At 40.4% G+C, this 8,089-nt stretch overlaps 1 non-coding gene across 1 annotated transcript; it reads left to right on the top strand.

The window, feature by feature from the left end:
- Positions 1 to 7,493: 7,493 nt before the first annotated feature.
- LOC145543855 (U6 spliceosomal RNA) lies at positions 7,494 to 7,600 on the top strand. Its single transcript, XR_014081103.1, has one exon. It is a non-coding gene; the product is annotated as a U6 spliceosomal RNA (small nuclear RNA).
- Positions 7,601 to 8,089: the final 489 nt, after the last annotated feature.

The following is an 8,089-nucleotide window of genomic DNA, read 5'->3' as shown; positions in this document are numbered from 1 at the left end:
GATGACTGAAGCGACTTAGCAGCAGCAGTAGCAGCAGCTGGTGGCTCAGATGTAAAGAATCTGTCTGCAATCCAGGAGACACAGGAGACACGGGTTTGATTCCTGGGTCAGGAAGATCCCCTGGAGGAGGGCATGGTAATACACTCTGGTATTCTTGCCAGGAAAATTCCATTGACAGAAAAACCTGGTGGCTTACAGTTCATAGAGTCACAAAGAGTCAGACACGACTGAAGCACCTGAGCTTGCATGCACAGACTTGAGTTGCTAAGATCTAGGGTAATTTTTTGGAGAAGGAAGTGGCACCCCACTCCAGTACTCTTGCCTGGAAAATCCCATGGATGGAGGAGCCTGGTAGGCTGTAGTCCATGGGATCGCGAAGAGTCGGACACGACTGAAGCGACTTAGCAGCAGGGTAATTTTGTTACCAAAATAGATAGCTGATAGAGAATTTCAGGTTCATGCTTTTCTCACAAACATCTCCACTTCTTAGTAAATCCATTCTTTGGTGTTCGACTTTTTTTTATTAATGCAATACCTTGAAAAGATAGAATGTAACTATGTCATGTGATTTACAAAAATCACTCTGATACACATTTCAGATACTGCACCGTCTTTGCTGTAATGCTTAGTCTTGAGGACAAATTACATAACTTGGGTCACCAAGTTGTCATCAGAATAAACAGTGAGGACAGGGAACACTGTATTTCAGACTCTTAGGAGCATTTCCAATTCAATGGAAGGAGATGATGGGATGAACAAGCTCAACTCAAAAGTAATGAACAAATATACTCATTGTAACATCTTTCTCAATTCCAGCTCACTTACCCCTGTCCCTGAACACCATTCCACACAGGACAGCAGGGACTCTGACAAGAGAGCTGAGAAGTGCAAATCCAGACATAAGTTTTCCTCTGGCATCTTCTCCATCTGTTTTTTTTTTTAACCTCCGCCTGATAGGTTCTTAATATTCAATAATACATAACACACATTCATCAACATCAAAAGGTCCTGCCACTAGACCCAGCTACTCCTGGAACCTTGGTGACAAGGATAGAATTTGGAACCAACTATATGTGCCAAAGTCCCTGCTCAGACAACCCTAGTCACAAAGGAAAATTCTAGAAGCACTCAGCATCTGTCATGGTCTCCTGGGAGACAGAAGTTACATAAGTAATTTGCATAGAAAAAAATTAATATCAGGAATTTTGATCTTTTGAAAAGGGGGATTCCCTTAATAGGGGGAAAGGGAAAGGATACAGGAATAGCAAATCTAGGAAACAGCCACTACCTTAGGGCTGAGAGAGCGCCCAGGAAGGAGCAAACTTGGGAAGGCCATGCCTCCCCCAAGGCTGTCAGATCTCTTTGGAGCCATGTGATGGTGGCTCCTTGGATGGGAAGATGCTTGATGGGGTCCTAGGGGTCAAGGTCAATGTTAGCAAGTAGGAAGTGCCTGCGGAAGTAGCAGCAAGACTCCTGGAAACCGCCCAGTGTGGTGGTGCTGAGATTCAGGACAAGCTGCCCGCCGCTGCAGGAAAAAGAAAAGCACCAGAATCAATGCATGCCCCCTTTGAAGGATGGGAGGGGGGATAGTTATGGAGTTTGGGATCACATGTACACACTGTCATATTTAAAATGAGTAACCAACAAGGTCCTGCTGTGTAGCAAGGGAACGCTCGCTCCTCAATGTCATATGGCAGCCTGGATGGGAGGGGAGTTTGGGGGCGAATGGACACATGTGTATGTGTGACTGAGTTGTTTTGCTGTGCACCAGAGACTATCACAACATTGTTAATCAGCTATACTCCAATATAAAATTAAGTTTAAAAAATGTATGTAAACATCCCCTTTGTCCTGCAGCATTCCTCCAGCGCCCTCTACTGACAAAGGCTAGCATTATTCCAGTTGGCATGGCTTAGTTGGTAAAGAATCTGCCTACAATGCAGGAGACCTGGATTCGATCCCTGAGTCGGGAAGATCCCCTAGAGAAGCAAATGGCAACCGACTCCAGTATTCTTGCCTGGAGAATCCCATGGACAGAGGAGCCTAGCAGGCTACAGTTCATGGGGTCGCAAGAGTCGGACACAACTTAGCTACTAAACCACCACCACACTACACAAGCGCAGTGTTGGCTAGTATTACTAAAGAAAGGTGGATTTGGAATTGAGAGTCAACGAGCTAATGCCTGGCATATACTCTAAAGCACAATGAAATGCAGAATATTAAGCAGAAAAAAATTTAAACCTCTTAGAAAAATAAGAGAAATTATAGACATTATATAGTTGGTCTCAGGTTCTACCTTAAAACTGGCAATTCAGTATTGCTTATTCTCTATTATAACTCTCTTCCATGAAACTTCTCAACATTATTATTTTCATTTTATGGACAAGGAATCTAGTGGGCCAAAGGATGTGCTCAAAACGTTTCTTTTCCAGCCCTCACAGTCACATTCTGATTGAGAGAAGATATCAAGTTCAGAGTTCCTGAGAGACTACAGTACTCTGAAAATAAAGCCTGTCATGTAATACCAAAATATTTTTATCACAATTTCTATTTTCCTTTCACCTCATTTCATTCTGCTAAATTAAATATATCAGCAGGAACACAATGAAAAGGGAAATCGTAATGAATTTTTGACCCATGGGAAGCAACCATGAGCATTCCCTCTCACTCTGCAGTCGCTGACATGCAAGCATAAAACCCAGCAGTGTCTACTCCTGCTTGGAGAAAGTACTCAGGATATATATTCCACCTGGAGGCTATAAATCTATGATCAGATCTGCTTTGGGGAAAAAAGTCTTGCTTCTCTCTTTCTTCTGTTTGAGTGTTCAGCATAATAAGCAATTTAATCAGCTCAGCTCCACTAGAATGCTTCAGATATTTGCATATTAGCACAACTTGTCTTTCTTTTCCTTATTAAAATTGGCATCTATCATGTCACAATGCAGAACTACAGACCCCAGTACCCAGGGCCGATGACAGCAGAGATTCAGACGCTTGTTCAATAGCTTCAGTGCTGGTCTCCGCCGCTTGTCCTGCAGACCTGCGCTTGAACAGCTATGGGAAATCCATGCTAGTCCTCACCCATCCAAAACAAATCTGATGAGAGATGTGCTTTATTATTGTTAATGAAACTGCTTACATAAAAGTTCTTCAACAAAAATATCTCTCTTGCATGATAAAGAATTGACAAGCCAAGGAAAAGGTGAGAACATGACAAATAACTACAGTAGTGATGGGACACCTGCAGAATTTATGTTACCATGTTTGTATAATGTATTCAAGCAGAGAGTGAGAAATTGTGTGTATCAATAAATTACATACTAGCCTAGAAGTGCCACTAAAGAAAAAGCCATGAGGTTTCATAATATTTGTAGAATGAAACCAAACAATCAAAGGGGCTTAAGGATCATGCTGTGATCTCCCTTAGCAACTAGTTTCTAGAAGTGTCAGCTTAGAATTACTATTAAAATGTTGAATTAAATTTTTAACTTTTAAAATCTCACTTGCAATGTAAGGGAGAGACTGCTCTCTATCCATAAAATCCATTCTCCCACACAGCCCCTTTTCATGAAGTTGTGGTTTTGTGAGTAATTATCATCAAAGGAATATTAAGAAATGATTTATTTTACTTTCCAGACAAGGCTTTTGGAAATGAGTATTCCTCCCCTTCCATCAACTGAATGCAAAAAATGTCACGAACTGCAGAATTGGGCGGTGGTGGGTGTCACAATTTCTAAGGAGCTTGTGTCCCTGAGTCATTAACAACGAGAAAGTCAGACTCTTACCAACCAAGCATACCTACCTTTGGCTCTCTCATGAGAAAAAATAAACTTTTACTGGGTTTGAAGCATAAATTGGGGGAGGAGGGTGTCTCTGAATGTTATGTATTTCTATATATTTTACCAAAATATAAGAATCCTTTTAGGCCAGTTAAAAAGTCTGCAAACCTGATCTTTCCCTTCACAAATGCTATTTGATCCCCTAGCCAAGTCATCTAATCTTTCTAGCCCTAATTTTATCTGTCAAGAGTGCAAATTTGTTTGATATGCACGCAGAAAACATCTTCAGAAATACTTAAAATGCATTTTTAAACTATGGTCAAAAAGTTGTTATATCAAAGAAAATAAATATTGCATGTCTTGAGGTAGTTTTAGGATGCAACAGATGAGGCAGAATTTTTATTACATTTGGGCTTTTGGCACATGCCAGCACTTTCTCCCTGACATTTATTCAAAGTGACTAGTGACCTACAAAGCCACCGAAATATACATCAAAGCAACTGAAGTACTGCATTCCAAAATACAAGTGCTTTGTGGCATTGTGAATGATGCTTTCAAAATTCAATATTTTCCATAACATTAAGCATTGTGTTTTATGCTCAATACATATTTATTGAATTTAATTGGTCAATTGGGAAGGAGCATCCATTTCTCTTAACCTAGATTTGATTGGCTGAAATCATCAATATTTCTAAATACGCCTTGTACTTTCAATGGATAGATTTCACATTCTCATCTACACTTAATGTCACTAAACTTGTAGGTTTGCTAGTGATGAATCCAATGGCCTTTCCCTAGTCTCTTTTCTTTTTTAAAAACTATATTAATTTTTGTTTTTTGAACCTGAAGAACATCTCTTTCCAAAATCATATTTTCTGCTAGTTACAGCAATTCTGTGTCATAGTAGCATGGTCGTGGTGGTGATTTAGTCGCTAAGTCATGTCCGGCTCTTGCGACCCCATGGACAGTAGCCCGCCAGGCTCCTCTGTCCACGGGATTCTCTGGGCAAGAATACTGGAATGGGTTGCCATTTCCTTCTCCAGGGGATCTTCCCAACCCGGGAATCAAACCCTGGCCTCCTGCATTGCAGGCATATTATTTACTAGCTGAGCTATCAGGGAAGCCCATATAGTAGCATACATTAGTAGCATACATTCCATATTTCTATTCATTTTTCTCTTTTGGTTATTGTTTCCTCTTTCTTTTCTTACAGGCTCTCCCATTAAGCTGTTTTATCTCTCTCTCAGTTTCACATCTGAGCTAGTGATGCCCAAATTTTTGTCTCTAGGTATGCCTATTTTCCCGAGATTTCAAATGTCTATTGTCAACTGCTTAAAGAATACATGTGTTTTCCTTACCATCACTCTAATTTCCACATGTCAACGTATTTTCTTCCCTCAGTCTGGATAGCTAGCCCCCTACACAGTTATTTGAATTAGTCAGTCACATCAAATTCTGCTAGTTTTGAAGCCTTGGAATTATCATTGAATTAGTCTTCTTCATTTTCCACATTAAATTTGTTGCGAGGTCCTTTCAGTGTTGTCTGCACAGCACCTATTGAATTCATCTCCTTTTATTGCTGTGATCAGCATCTTAGTCCAGATGCTCAGTCCTCAAGTGTGGGCTTGATTGTTCTATTCTGATCGTTTATAACTCCATGCATCCCCTACCCTCAACCCAAAGTACAGTTTACCAATGGTTCTTAAATCTGGCCTCACATTGAAATCCCTGGGGAGTTTTTAAGAACAGATCAATGTCAGGGCTTTTCCCTAGAAATTCTAATTGACTTTGGAGGGCAGTTTGAACTTCAGGATTTTTTTTAAATTCTCCCAGATTATAATATGCAGCCAACTTTGAAAACCACTGAGGTATCCCATTTCTAGGCTGTTTATTTCAAGGAAGTTTTCTTTTTTTCCTCCTTCATGGATGTAGTAAATCATATCTGTTCTTTCATTCTATTTTCTAACTGGCTATTGCTGGCATATAGAAAAGCAATTGATTTCTACACATTGACTTATAAGTAGAAATATTAGTGAGCTTTTTCATCTCTAAGGAAGTCTGAAAATTGATAATCTTGGACTTTCCAGGTTTATAAACACATCATCTGTATTAGTTTCCTATTATTCTTGTAACCAATTGCCATAAACTTAGTGGCTTAAAGCAACGCAAGTTTTAACAGTTCTGGAGCACAGAAGTCTTAAGTGGGTCCACAGGGCTTCCCTCCTTTTGAGGGCTCTGGGGAGAGACTTGTTTCTGTGCCTTTGCCAGCTTCTAGAGGCCACCCCATTGTAGAGGTCGTCCCATTCTAGAGGCCACCCGCATTCTAGAGGACACTCCATTCTAGAGGCCACCCGCATTCTAGAGGCCACCCCATTCTAGAGGCCACCTGCATTCTAGAGGCCACCCACAATCTACAGGCCTCCCCATTCTAGAAGCCACCCACATTCTAGAGGCCATCCACATTTCCGGGCTTATGGCCCTTGCCAGCATCCTCAAAGCCAGCTGCTTTCTTCCTCTCTGACATCTGCTTCCATGTTAGCATCTTTTCCTTATCTGTACTCTGTTAAGGACCCTTGTGATAACTTGGGCCCAGCTGGGTAATCTAGTATTATCCCTGCATCTCCTAATCCTTAATCACATTTTTAAAATTCCTTTTGTCAAGTAAAATAACATAGAGAGTCATTATTCATCCTACTACATCTTCTAAAGATAATGATGACTCCCCTTCTCCAATCAAGGCTTTATATCCCATTTCCTTCTCTTTTCTCTTGGTTTTGGCCAGTCTTTCCTCCATTATTTTTTATAGTAATGATAAGATTCCCACATTATGTGTAGATTATTATTTATCCGTGAAAGCAGGCATTTCTATCTGATTCTCTTATTTGCTAAAAATAGAAGTTGGGATCGGGGGTGAGCTTAGAACAGCGGTCTCCTTCCTGGGAGACTCTCTTTCCTCATTTTCAGAATTCCTACTTTTCGAGTTAGGAAGGTTATTCAAAGCTTCCAGGCCCTCTCCATATTGAACAGTTTAGTAGTATTTATCTCTGTTCAGCTGGATCAGAAGGAACTTAAAATGCTGATTTCTGCTTCCCTCTCTCCTCAACTCTACCTCATCCAAGTTCAAGTGTCTCAGACCAAAGGTGGTCTCAGGAAAGGGGAAGATGACATGTATCTCTAATAGTATGAAACTGGATCGTAAGGGTGTGTTTCCTGCTTCTCCTTAGGCTGACTCACACTCTTATCATCCTCATTCCTAGTGAGACACCCTTTCTCTAGAGATTTTAGGACAAGTTCATTGTGTTTAAGAATCTTTTACCCTTGTTTAGGTTTTCAAAAAAAATATGAGTCTATGAAGGGGGTCAACTGAGCAACATGTTCAAGCTCACTTTCAAACACATGTCCCTCCACCATTTCCTGCACTCTGAGTAGAGTCTGATTTTTGCTAGACCAACATCTAGACTTCCAGAATAGAAGAAATCAGCCAGACTAAAAAGGTAGTAGTAGAAGGAAAAAATGAGAGGAGAGAAACCAGAAGAGGCAATTTTACAAAGTGTTACAAAGGATGTGTTGTTCTTCCACTTTTTTGTTTGTCAGATATCTATTATCTTCTCTGTGTGATACACTCTGCAGTATAGAACAATAAACAGGTTCATCAAATTTCCTTCCTCAAGCTCACATTCTAGTCAATGGAGATAGTTAATAAATAAGCAAACAGTGCTCACTTCGGCAGCACATATACTAAAATTGGAATGATACAGAGAAGATTAGCATGGCCTCTGCACAAGGATGACATGCAAATTCGTGAAGCGTTCCATATTTTTGGAAACTATAAGCAAGGTGAAAAGACAGCCTTCGGAATGGGAGAAAATAATAGCAAACGAAGCAATGGACAAAAAATTAATCTCAAAAATATACAAGCAACACCTGCAGCTCAATTCCAGAAAAATAAATGACCCAATCAAAAAGTGGGCCAAAGAACTAAACAGACACTTCTCCAAAGAAGACATACAGGTGGCTAACAAACACATGAAAAGATGCTCAACATCACTCATTATTAGAGAAATGCAAATCAAAACCGCTATGAGGTACCATCTCACACCCGTCAGAATGGCTGCTATCCAAAAGAGTACAAGCAATAAATGCTGGAGAGGGTGTGGAGAAAAGGGAACCCTCTTACACTGTTGGTGGGAATGCAAACTAGTACAGCCATTATGGAGAACAGTGTGGAGATTCCTTAAAAAACTGGAAATAGAACTGCCATATGACCCAACAATCCCACTGCTGGGCATACACACTGAGGAAACCAGAAT

The sequence above is a fragment of the Giraffa tippelskirchi genome, chromosome 3 (genome assembly GCF_054371585.1).
Source record: "Giraffa tippelskirchi isolate mGirTip1 chromosome 3, T2T-mGirTip1v1.2.pri, whole genome shotgun sequence".
NCBI classification, from domain to species: Eukaryota; Metazoa; Chordata; class Mammalia; order Artiodactyla; family Giraffidae; genus Giraffa; species Giraffa tippelskirchi.
Note: the sequence above shows the minus strand (reverse complement) of the source record. Positions and strands in the feature narration are given on the sequence as shown.